Source organism: Ctenopharyngodon idella, chromosome 6 (genome assembly GCF_019924925.1).
Source record: "Ctenopharyngodon idella isolate HZGC_01 chromosome 6, HZGC01, whole genome shotgun sequence".
In the NCBI taxonomy this organism is placed as follows: Eukaryota; Metazoa; Chordata; class Actinopteri; order Cypriniformes; family Xenocyprididae; genus Ctenopharyngodon; species Ctenopharyngodon idella.
Genome location: NC_067225.1, coordinates 26,987,657 through 27,000,075, shown reverse-complemented (window position 1 = coordinate 27,000,075; position 12,419 = coordinate 26,987,657). Strand labels below are relative to the sequence as shown.

At 36.5% G+C, this 12,419-nt stretch overlaps 1 protein-coding gene across 2 annotated transcripts in view; it reads left to right on the top strand.

The window, feature by feature from the left end:
- The first annotated feature begins 2,649 nt into the window (after positions 1-2,649).
- Positions 2,650-12,419, top strand: part of cntn3b (contactin 3b) — a 66,739-nt gene continuing 56,969 nt past the window's right edge. Inside the window, exon 1 of one of the 2 annotated variants that reach the window (XR_007930575.1) lies at positions 2,650-3,109. The gene's annotated coding sequence lies outside the window, so the exon portion shown is untranslated. The remainder of the gene's footprint in view (positions 3,110-12,419) is intronic. The other variant, XM_051896649.1, reaches the window with a different exon arrangement.

Sequence of the window (12,419 nt, the reverse complement as noted above, 5' to 3'; positions counted from 1 at the left end):
GTTTGGATTGCTGGCTCAGCTAGGAGGCAACCAGAAGTTACTTGTCTATTTAAGACATACAATATTTATGTACGCCATAAAACCAAGTATTAATATCCTGCACCCTTGTTTATATATTCATAAACCTTAAAGAAATAGTTCAGACATTTGCTCACCCTCAAAGTCATTCCAAACCTGTATGTTATAATATTTTTTCCAATAGAAGTTTTTTTTTTTTTTTTTTTTTTTAATTTTCACACAGCTCTTTTCTATAAACAACAACTCACACACTGAGAAAAAAAATGGTGAAGGAATTAAATTTGAAACAGTTTTCACTTTCAAATTGCTAGGTAAATTTCATTAATAATTACAAAGAAACTGCATGTTTGAAGTAGAAAAACATACTCCAATAATCTTTGTTTACAACTTCGAAAAATACTTTTTTACAGTGGTGACCAAATCTGTCAAGCTCCAAAAAGGACAAAAAAAAAAAAAAAAAAGCACCATAAAAGTGTTCCAAACAACCTATAGACGATATTCCAAATCTTCTGAAACTTGTCAAAAATTCTTACGTGTTCTATTGAAAATGACATGACATGAAGGTGGGTAAGTTAAACAGAATTTTTATTATGGGTGAACTATTCCTTTAATGTTTATGTGCTGTAAAATATCAGCTCATGCTCACCTCAAGCTAAATGTCGCGAATTACATGCTATAACACTAGCCAGTGCAGTCAACCATTCGGCTTCACTGAGTGTTTCACAAAGCAGCGGGTCATGCGGTTGTCAACCGAACATGTTTTCTTCCCTAGATGAGGAGCTCCTCAGGGTCCAGTGCACATAATTAAATGAAAAACTGTGCTATTATTTACCAGACAGTTCTCAAAGACCTTTTGCTCCATCTCTCATCACTGTCTCCTCTATTTTTCTTTGATTCCTAAAAAACACATTGCGTTTTGACACAGGGTCAAAGAAGAAACTACATTTCTGGGCCACAATACCATGCCATGAATCCAGTCTTCAGATACCTCATGCTTTATTGATTGACATTGTTAAGTGTTTGGTTCACTCTGAAACATCATATGGAGGTATTTCCAGTTATCTTTAAATATGGTTGAATTCTAACAGTAAATGGATTTTACAGTAACTCCTGAAAAATAACACCTTAAACCAGCCTAAATTGCAGTGTTGTAGAAATCGAATTCAGACAAGACCGGACTCAGACTAAAGTCCATCTCAAGTCCATATTTCAGGAACATTTAGACTCAAAATCAAATAAACTGGTCTTGACTATAGCCACAGAAAATAAGACCTTGAACTTGGACTTAAGACAAACCTGATTCTAAGTCTGAACTTGTTCAAACTCAAGTACTACAAGTACTACTAGTTGGTTTTCAGTCTGGTTTAAGTTTGGTTAACTGGCCTCTCAGCTTGAATAGGTGCCCAAAACCCTCCAAAACAGTCAAACCAGTCTGGACAGCAGAAATCAGACAGCTACAACCAGCAAACCACCTCAGGCTGGGTTACGCTATTTTTTTTTCCCCAGCAATTTATAGCATTGCAGGACAAAGGTTGTGCAAGGTTCAGAAGAGTAAAAGTGACTGTGTTATAGTGGCATTCAGCAGTAGGGTGTGCTGTTTTGTAGCTGAATTCCAAATGACCTGGAATAGTAGGGTTATCTGACATTCACTGGTTTCCTAGTCAGTTTAAATCATGAGAGACTGGGGCTAATTGTCACACATGGAAGCTCACCAGGGCTATATGTCAGTACCTATAAGGTTTTGAGGCAAAAGTCCAATTGCATATTTTCTCTATAGCTGTGGCTTTGTATGTTGGTTTCAAATGCCTATAGTTCAAAACAATCTTAGAGTAAATTATAATAAAGAATTCTGTCCTCCAAACTAAAATTCCAATATCCTCTCATTTCAATAGTTGTTGCTTAATCAAATTAACACAAAATGGCAGCTTAAGATAGTTGTCACATATGTTTTACATGTTTTATTATCTTTATTAATTAAAATGATTACTTTTTCTGTTGGCCAAAACATTGGTTTGATATTTTTCTTTTTCATATATGAAATTTTTGTTTTGTTATAATGTGACAACATGCCCCATTGGGTTGATTGATGTGTGTTCAATGAACTGTATCTTTTTTTATGGTGGACCTGTTTAATTGCTTTTTGCAACCAAGACTTTAAAGTTTGTGCCTATAATTGATTTTCAAAAATAAACCTGCCCTGAGAAATATTCACAGGAGTAAAACGTGTGACAACTAGCACCCATCTCAGTCGAGCTGTGAACAAACCGAAAATGCTACAGGGAGGACGCTTTTGTGGAACAAATGAATCTTCTTACATATTAAGTTTATCCTGAGCTGCCCTTGTCATATCTCAGCATAGCACACATAGATAAGCTTTATGCAAATGTAAGGGGGATTAAAGCAGAGCCATTATGTTATTACAGTTCTAATATTGCAGGATTGCAAATAAAATTCTTAAGGGTCACTTTATGACATCCCATTTTTAATTACTGTATCACAAACCAGAAATGGCACCGCATGAGAGGTCAGGCGTTAGACAAGTGATGCAAATGATTATCATCACTATCATATAAAAATCATCCCTTTGAGGCACTTTGCTCATTGAATTTGGGGCGTGCTTATAGAGATACTCTCAGCTGGAGGTGCAGCAGCACGTTAGGTACCACAACTGCGCATTTCATCCACTGAGCGCCTGCTGGAGGAGGAGATACGCATCATATATATCTAACCAACCGTCTTTTGGATCACTCTGCTGGTCGGAACCGATCACAGGGCGCGTGTATGCAGGGGATAAGCCGGTGCGCTGTGATTCGTGGACTAATTGCGGGGCGCTTGCGGGAATACGAGGAGCATCTCTGTGCACGAGAGGGAATAAATCTCGTTCTCCTGTCCGTCCCCACACAGTCTTCGATTTAGAGGGCATTTATTTTGTACTAAAAGTGAGAGAACGATATCAGGAAAGATGTTGCCTGCGACATTAGGGGGTTAGAGGTGCTGAGGTTCATCTCATCAATGAATATGGAGTAAATTCCTACGTCTTCTCTAATTTTGACTCGGAATACAGTGAACGGGAGCGCATCACAGTGACTCGGTGAGTGGATTCATTAGCTGATATGCACTGATAGATTATTCAAAGTTAAACTGTAAGCGAAGTTTTATTCGAAATGCCAAATAATACAAATTATAGCCTACATTATCTATATATATGAATAATGATGTATGTTAAATACGAAAAGCATGCGCAGCTTTGATGAAAACCTGACCACGACCCCAATGACTTTCGTAGTATGCAGTGACTTGATAAGTAAGAATGTGAATTGTAGTAGACTACTTTAAGGAAGGAATATGAGGAAATAGCCTACTATAAAAGAAATGCAGTTCTTACAGAATTAGCCTACTCGGCAGTCAAAATATTTCAAAAGAACATATCGTCTATATAAACAATATGCTAACATATAATATGTTATTTAAAGGCGTTTAAACAGACTTAGACTTCACAGACTTTTTTTAGAGTGTCAAACATAAAACAAAATGTGTTAACATTTTATTCATTCAGTCATTTTAATACAACTAATCAGAATATAACTCATATCTTTCATGTGTAGCCTGTCAACAACATAACAGTTTCTGGTTTGTTTAGCGGAAATAAAATTAATAACTTCAATAGAATCAGTCATTCTTTCAGAATTGGATTTAATCAGATCACAAAAATTAATCGCTTTTGATTCACTAAAAAGACTGGATCACAAGAAAGTAATCTATTCAGTAATCGTACAATGCTCATCGCACTGTATGTTTTTTGATTCACTGATCATAAACGGATCGTTCGAGAATCCGACTAAACTGATCTTGCGCGTGCGCAGCGCTGTAGTATAGCGTGTGGCTGTAGAATAGTCACTGAATAGTAGGCGACTGCAGGAAAACTTGTTTCTGAAACCTCGCACTTTCAAAACACTGAATTCAATGGAGGACTTACTTCTGGATCGATGATGAGCGTTCTTCAGGTATGCAGGTGTGTGGTAGCGAGTACTAGCTCCATCCGCCATATTGGCATGATGACCCATACGTTCTTTGACCTATGACATAATGTCAACAACAGTGCAAAACAGTTTTTAATCAGCTGTTGTTAAACAAATTTTAACAATTCTGTGAATTGTGACAGTGCCTTATGCTTTTGTAGTCGCGGCACGTGTGATTTATTAGGTGTACTGCACAACTAATCTCAGTCATGTAGGGCAGAAGATCACATGGGGCACAAACTTCACTCTTACTGCAGATAACCTCATATTTTCTCAAAGACTCAAGATCCAATTTATAAGGGATGAAAATAAAAACTGCCAGATGCTACCTATAGATCTTCAGCATCTCCATTCTGATACTAATCACCCATAACAAAGAAATTTCCTTATAATGCATCCCGCACCGTATGGAAGCTACAGTACATGTATATGGAATTCCATAGAGAGAAATTTCAGGGAATAATGCTTTCCAGGCCAAAAAAAAAAAAAAAAAAAATTGCTCTGTTTTTCTAAATATTTAATCAATTCTTTTTTTGTAAATAGTTGTGTACAATATAACTTGTCAGCGTGAAACAGTCTGTCTGTTGAGGGTCCTGTTGGAGACATTTGTACACTAGTTGTTTAAAACCATAACCAGGAATGACTGGAAATGAGTTTGTCAAAAAATCTGAGAACCCTACAATTGCCAGTGAGAGGGTAATACTTTTATGATAGTGATCTGATCTGGGTTGGTTGCGTTTGAAGTAAACCCTCAAACAAGTGTTAGGTGGATCAATAAACTATCAGCCTCTCCTCAGATCAGCCAACACTGCCTCTATTGCCTGGTTTATAATCTCACAAAGGTGTGACTAAGCTTTGAGAACTGTAGTGCCATTATGTATTGAAGGAGTGAGACAGAGAGAGGAAGGATACACAGGAGAAATACACATTCGTCTCTCTATCTACATCACATCTGCTATTCAAATAGGAATGGGATCCTTCTCTTGTGTGTTCATGTTTATTTATGGATGCATCTGGGATGCATGGCTCATCCCATTTTGTTGCTAACAAGCATAGCCAAATTAGAGGTGAGAACACTGGGATACAGCAGTGTGCGGAATTCAGTCGAACCACTCCACAGCACAGCTTGGCTTCCTCCGAGACTATTTATTTCTCTCATTGTAGCATATAAAGTTTATTTAAAGACAGACTAATAATAAATTTGAACATGTGGGTGGAATTCATTAGAGATGAAAGTAATGTTAGTTTATATAACAGTGTTTTTTTTTTTTTTTAATTTTGTCTTTCTTAATATCCATCTTTCGAATTTGCTTGCAGTCTGGATCACAAACTTCTTTTTTTCTCTCTCGTTATCTTTCTAAGCGCATTCTCCCTATCTTTTTAATCTCAAGTTGAGGCCTAAAGGAATAGTTCACCCCAAGATGAAAATTGTCATCATGTTGTTCTAAACCCATGACTTACTTCTCTGGAAGAGAAACAGAGAAATTTTGAGGAATTTACAGTACTTGTGGTCCATGTGACGCTGTATTCCGAGTCTTGTGAAGTCAAGTCAGTAATATTTCACTAATAATCTTCCCCTCCAGTGAACTGTTAACTGATCAAATCATTGAGATTGAGTTAGTGAGTTGAACTTGAGAACTGTATCAGTCTGATTCATAAATGAATCTTTAAGACAAGATCAAGATCAAGCAATTAATTGACGATTTGACTCAAAAGAGCAATTTTTTCACAATTTGGGTATCACTACATTTTTCATGAATAATATTTTCAGTGAACGACCTTGCCATTATCTTATTTTAATTTTAAAATTAGATAACGGCTAATTTTAATTTTAAAAACACTGTTAGAAGTAATCTTTAGCAAATCTCAAAATGAATTTTTACCTAAACTGATACCTAAATTCACATGATTTTCAGAGGTTTATTGTTTTATTTTTAATGTACTTTAACAAAATAGTAAATAATTTTAATATCAGCTATTCATCGGTTATCAGCAATAAAATGAAAATAATAATGAAAATATAAGAGTTTTAATATTGGTTGATCCCATCTTTTATGGTGATTTAGCATCCTTTTTGAAGCTTCAAAGTTTGAGTCCACATTGTTGCTTAAAATAGGGAGACTACATCATTCTTTAAAAATGTTCTGTTCCTCAGAATAAAGTAAGTAATGCAGGTTTGGAATGACTCAAGGGTGAGCAAATGATGACAGATTTGTATTTTTGAGTGAAATATCCCTGCAAGGCAGAAGGAGCATGTGTTTTTTTTGGAGGGGGGGAATCTGCCACTGTGATTATTGGGTTGTGGGATGGATCGCTGGCTGCCATCTTACTGTTAAGTGCACTTTCTCTCCTTGCTCCACAACACTTCTAGAGAACGCACCTTCCAATTTTACAACAAAAAGAGATGTTTCTAGGAATGTTGTTCTAGGAATCTGAATGGATGGTAGAAATGCTGTGATGGATAATCACAGACAAATTGTGTATGTGTATACCACCGTTCAAGGATTCTGCTTTAGTTATATACGTTTATGTATTTACTCATTGCTGGCCACTTGCACTCAAGCTGCTTCATTCAGGTATTTATTAATATTTTGAATTAGCTTTTTTTATGTTTTCAGTTTTTTTATATTTATCTTTAATTAGGGGCCAAGCACCTAGTCATCTTCTTCTTCTTCTTCTTCTTGTGCTGCTGTACTTGAAGTCTATGGCAGCCCATAGAACCGTATGGTAAAAAGTTGTGAAATTTGGCATACAGACAGAGAACAGTCTAAACATTAACCATAGAAATTTTGCAGTCTATACTTCAATCCCTCTACTGCCATTAAATGTCCAAATTTGCATTCTCATTTATGTTAATAACGTTTTGAACCGTAAGGGCTAGAAATTGATTCCTTGATTTCATTGGCTCAAGATGATTAGATTGCACCCTATGACATCATTTTCCATCATGAAAATCTTTTCAGCCATTTTGAATTTTCCGAAAAGCCTACTTTTTCAAACTCCTTCTAGACTGTTGCTCCAATTTTCACAAAAATTGAACCAGATCATGCAGAAAACCCCCCAGAAAAAAAAATGGAATTCAAGTTGATTAGTCAAACCATTCTCAAATAATGTGTAAACAAATTTGACGAAGAGCACGGCCAAAATTAACGTGAGGCTATATGTCCGCAATGCTTTAGCATATTCAGACCAAACTTGGTGTGCGTTATGACAACCATGACCTGATGATACCTGCACAGTTTCGGCACAGTGCCACTTAGTGGTGAGGAGATATAAAAAATAGCTATTTTTGCTAATAATTTCTGAACGGTTTGGCCAAAAGTGGTCTCTTTAGATTCGGTGCAGCATGCCAAGTGAAACAATACCCAATTTTCCCATATTGGCCATTTTGGGTGTCGGCCATTTTGAATTTAGACAAAAAATGCCATATTTTATGAACGGATTAGCGTATCATTACGAAACTGGATAAGTGTCATCAGCACCATGCCCTGAAGGTAATCAAAATGTTTGCCTTGTCGTCAAAAAATGATAATAGCGTTTCTTTTAATTTTGCCAATAGTAATGAAACTGATATTAATAAATTCCTTGTGTCGTGCCGAGAACATAGATACCAATTCTGCCATAGTTGGCCGAACTTTCTGTCCGCCATTTTGATTTTCTTTTAAAACTACTTTTTCTAACTCCTCCTTGACCGTTTTGTCCGATTTTCACCAAATTCGAGTCAGACCATGCCGTCAAAAAGCCATGAGTTTCGTGTCGATAGACGAAAATATTTTCGTATACTGCATCAACAAATTTGCAAATTGCTTCTGAGGCTGTATCTCTGGAAAGGTTTGATATATTACAAATTTACAAGTTTTCATCCTATATTTATATGTTATTTGGTTTGATTTAAAATGTATTTAAATTAATTGAAACTTTTTTTAATACACTACCATCACTGGTTGCTGCAGATATCTTTTCTGCCTTGAATTGCTATGGTTTGATGGTCATGCATGGAACGTGATTCATTATCACTGGCTAAAAGACAATATACAGTCAACTTCATCACATTGTTAAAAAAACTGATGATTTATAGCAGGAGTATGAAACCAGCACCAACTGATACCATCTACAGTAATTATAGTCTAAAAGTACACATTATGCTCAGGTTTAATTGACTTTTTTCCAAAGCATCTAAAAGCTCACTTATTAAAGAGAAAATCCCCCTGGCCTGGAGTAACCTGGGGTTAAGTGGCTTGCTCAAGAGCATGATGGAGATGGTTTCAGGGGCTGTTCCCTCTAGAACCTGAGTTTGCCAAGTAGGATGTGTTCATTAATCAACATTAGTTTTTGGTCTTGGAACAACATTCCAGCCAAAAAACATTGTTTTTCAGGACTGTCTGGGCTGCAACTCAACAGTTGAGAACCACTAGCCTAAACCTAATCCTAAAATCTGATTGACTAAAAATAATTTGGTTAACAAAATATTGTTTCCAGGACCAACAAGGATGTTGATCCAGGAACACATTAGGATTAAGTAATAGGTTGATTACTTCATCCACTTGTCGGCGCTATCAGAAGCCATTGAGTACTTGAGTGCTCAATAACCACACTGCATCCTTCACATGTTGTTGAGCTTGTTTTTCTTAACGCAAGTCGCAAACCACTGAGCCAAGAGAGTATGTGGCAGGAGGACGATGACAGCAAATAGACTACATGAATTTTGTCTTATTCTATTATAAACTATTTTGAACCGACTGAGTGAAGATCTGATGTGAGTACAGATCCATTATTGCTTTTACTACTAAAGACCTGTGAAATGTTATATGAGGAGGCTAATGTTATATAATAGGCTAACTAGGTTAACTGTTAAAATGTATTTTATTAATAATATATGTATATATGCACATACTGTTCGACAACAAAGATGCGGATGTTAAGGTTATAATGTTGCACCATTTAAATACAAAATGAAACCTGGTATTTTAATGTTTATAAGAGACATAACTGCTGCAAGCATTGGGCTGTCAATTAATAAACACGTGTTGACACAAACTACTATTTTTTTAAACGGTAACATAAACCACGGGTACTGTGGTATTATTTTGATAAGTAATTGACTAACTGAGAAATCAGTAGTTGTGCAACCCCTAGAACACATCATACAAAATCGCCTAACAATGTTAGAATCAGATTGACATACGATTTATTGCATAATCAACCACAAAATCATCATCTATAGTGGAATCTATTTTATAGCTTCAATGAGACCAACAGTGTTCGGCATGTTCATCAACACACCCCATACTGATGATCATCTATGCAATACATTGTGTTATTCAAATATAATTACATGAACATTGTTCATGTTGGTCCAGTCCTCAGATCTTGATCCTTGATCCTTTGCAATCATTTCTTTGGTTAAAACAGATGCCTTTAACCACTTTTTATATCAAATATATGCCAAAACAATGTTTGTGCTAACCAAGTAGTGATCGCATTTACTGGAGCAAAAGAAGCATGCAATGGCTTGCAATTCCATAGCACTGTTGCTGAGGTGATGCTGCACTGCCTCATTACATTTGCCAGTTGAATGCTCATCATTTTGCTTAATAAGATATTTGTTGGAAGCTGGTGGAAAATGACACCACAGCTCAGTTTTTTGGGAGGCTCATGAGAGATTAGTTGTAATTTCAATTCATGCCCTGTTTCTCATGTTGCTGGATGTGACATGCACACAAAAACATGAAAACTACATCTATTTTTGTTAACCTACATATTCTTTTTTCAACAGAAATCTGGGGTGCGATTTGTGCTTTATTTTGTTGGTGTGCCTGTTAGATTTAGGGGGTTGCATGCAGGCATAGGCATAATTTACAGGTGGGACATGTCCTCACTGCTTTTTGCCAGGGTCGATATTTTCCCCACCACTTTTTGAAACATCTCGCGGCACTGATGTACCTAATACAAAAGAAGCATCTCTAGTTGATTAGCAGTTTGTTGGTGTTAAATAAGAGGTGATCTGGCGCTGGGTTGTGTTGTTTTTGAAATCATGCTGAGTGCTTGTTGCCGCTGTTATCGGTGGCGGAAGGCAACTGTGTTCGCTTGGCGGTCGTGTACAGTCTTCACACAGATTTAATTTATCACTTAACGTCGTTGCGGAGACTATTCGTTCTGGTGAAAACACAAAACAAAATGCACACGAACATGTTCCTGCTCTTCATATACAATCACTGATGAACATCTTTGGTTTTAATGAGGAAAAAAAAAAAAAAAAAGCTATACAAGGGCGGATTAGAACCCAGAACCTCTGGCACGCTTAACAAAAATTCTACCACCATTAGGACAAACAATGGTCACATTTTAGTTCACCCAAAAATGCCAAAATTCTGCCATTAATTACTCACCCTCATGTCATTCCACACCCGTAAGACCTTTGTTCATCTTCGGAACACAAATTAAGGTATTTTTGATGAAATCCAAGAGGTCGTCCATAGACAGCAATATAATCACCACTTTCAAGGTCCAGAAAGGTACTAATGGTAATTGTACTAATTGTAATGTTATTTTTTGTGCATTTATTATTGCACATTTCTGATATAACAAGCAATTCTCACACACACTCTCCTTTCCCAACCACTTTTTAAAACAAAGTTACATTCTGGTTACATGCAGAGGTCATAATGAGAAACAATGACAGCTGAAATGCTTTTCATGGGAGGACTGTAGCTACAGTTCCTCTTCCCTCTTGTCCTGTGTCAAAAGCCGAGCTGTGTAATCCAATCTGACAGAGTTTCCTGCGGCATAATGCGCCCCCAAACTTAAAAGACGCTAGACAAATCCACCCAGAGACCCCCTGTCCCTGCAATTACGACAGACACCCAGCAGTTATCCCCACTAGGATACAGCGCTAAACAAGGGGCTCCTCTGAAGATTATGCAATTATAAAGCAAAGATAGCAGATTACCCTTCCTCTAAGCCTTCATGCCTTTATTGATTTAAAGGGCCAGTATACCAGAAATGAGTATGCTTTATGAAACAGAACTGAGAAAAGAGTGTATACAAATGGTTTTAAACCTCAGGGTGTTTAATAAAGGCTGACTAACTGGTTCTGTAGATAGAAAAAAAAATCATATTGCCTCAGGCCATAGAGCTGGAACTGTGACAGTTAGGGATTTTCAAAGCAAAATAAAGCAAATAAAGGAAAATCTCCTGTACTCACAGGAGTGAGCCCCTCGTGAAATGTTATAAAAATCCCAATGTGCATTTCAGTCTGTCAGGGAAACATCTATGAGTATTAAATATAGAAAATGTAGCTTTTTGATCCAGACTTCCATATGATAGCACATAAAAGAGCAACATATAAAGCTTCGCTACTGTATAGTTAACAAGAAGTGAAATAGATAATCAATATACATTCTTAAATATAAAGGTTCTTTATAGGCATATATGGTTCCACGAAGAACCTTTAACATTGTGGAATCTTTCCATCTCACAAAAACGTTCTTTATAGTTGAAACAGGTTCTTTAGATTTTAAAAAGAAAAAAAGGTCCTTTTAAGAGCTGAAAGATTATTGGGAGAACCAAAAATGGTTCTTCTATGGCATTGCTGTGAAAACTGTACATGTAATACTAAAGGTGTTATTGCATTAAAAATACATTGTGAACGTTAGTACACTTTAATTCTTGTATTCTCTACAGTCTGCAGTCTTTTTTATTGTTAGTTTTTGCTCACATTGTGTTGTGTGTCTTCAGCATCATGAATGCTACATTTTGATGTTGTTAGGTAGTTCAACTTTAAAAAAATACACTCTGAGACCCCTGCTTTTTGTTCCATTTTGAATGCAAGACTATTTCCTGCAAGATGGCATCACATTGTAATTGAGATATGCATAAACCTTATATGTAAATGGCTGCATTTCTGGTAATCAAAATTGAAGGTCCTCCGAGAAGTCATTGCGAATTATGCTTTCAGATTCAACCCTACGCAGGGCCTCCGAAGATGTCATTTTGCCTGTATATGTGGGTGGAATGCTATGTGCTAGTGAAAGCGGCTAACAGTATTTAGGTTGGCTTCTAGCTCCTATTAATAGTCAAGAGAAAGTAGCTTTTGAGGTCAACAAATTCCAGCCCCCTGATTTCTCTGATGTTGCAGGTTTCTGTTTGTTTCTTTGGTATCATGAATAATAATGCATAATTTAGACTGTATCAGGCTTCACAACAAAAGCAGAAATTCTCAAAAGAAGTTGTTACTTTCTTTTAAATGTGCAATGAATATTTTGTACAGAGTTAACAGTTGGAGGTTTCTAACTGCCTGCTTTTTTTGTTTTATTCTTCCATCGAAGCGTCGCTCCCATCTGTCATTTATACCCAAAACATCATTGCATTGATTTTCTGCAC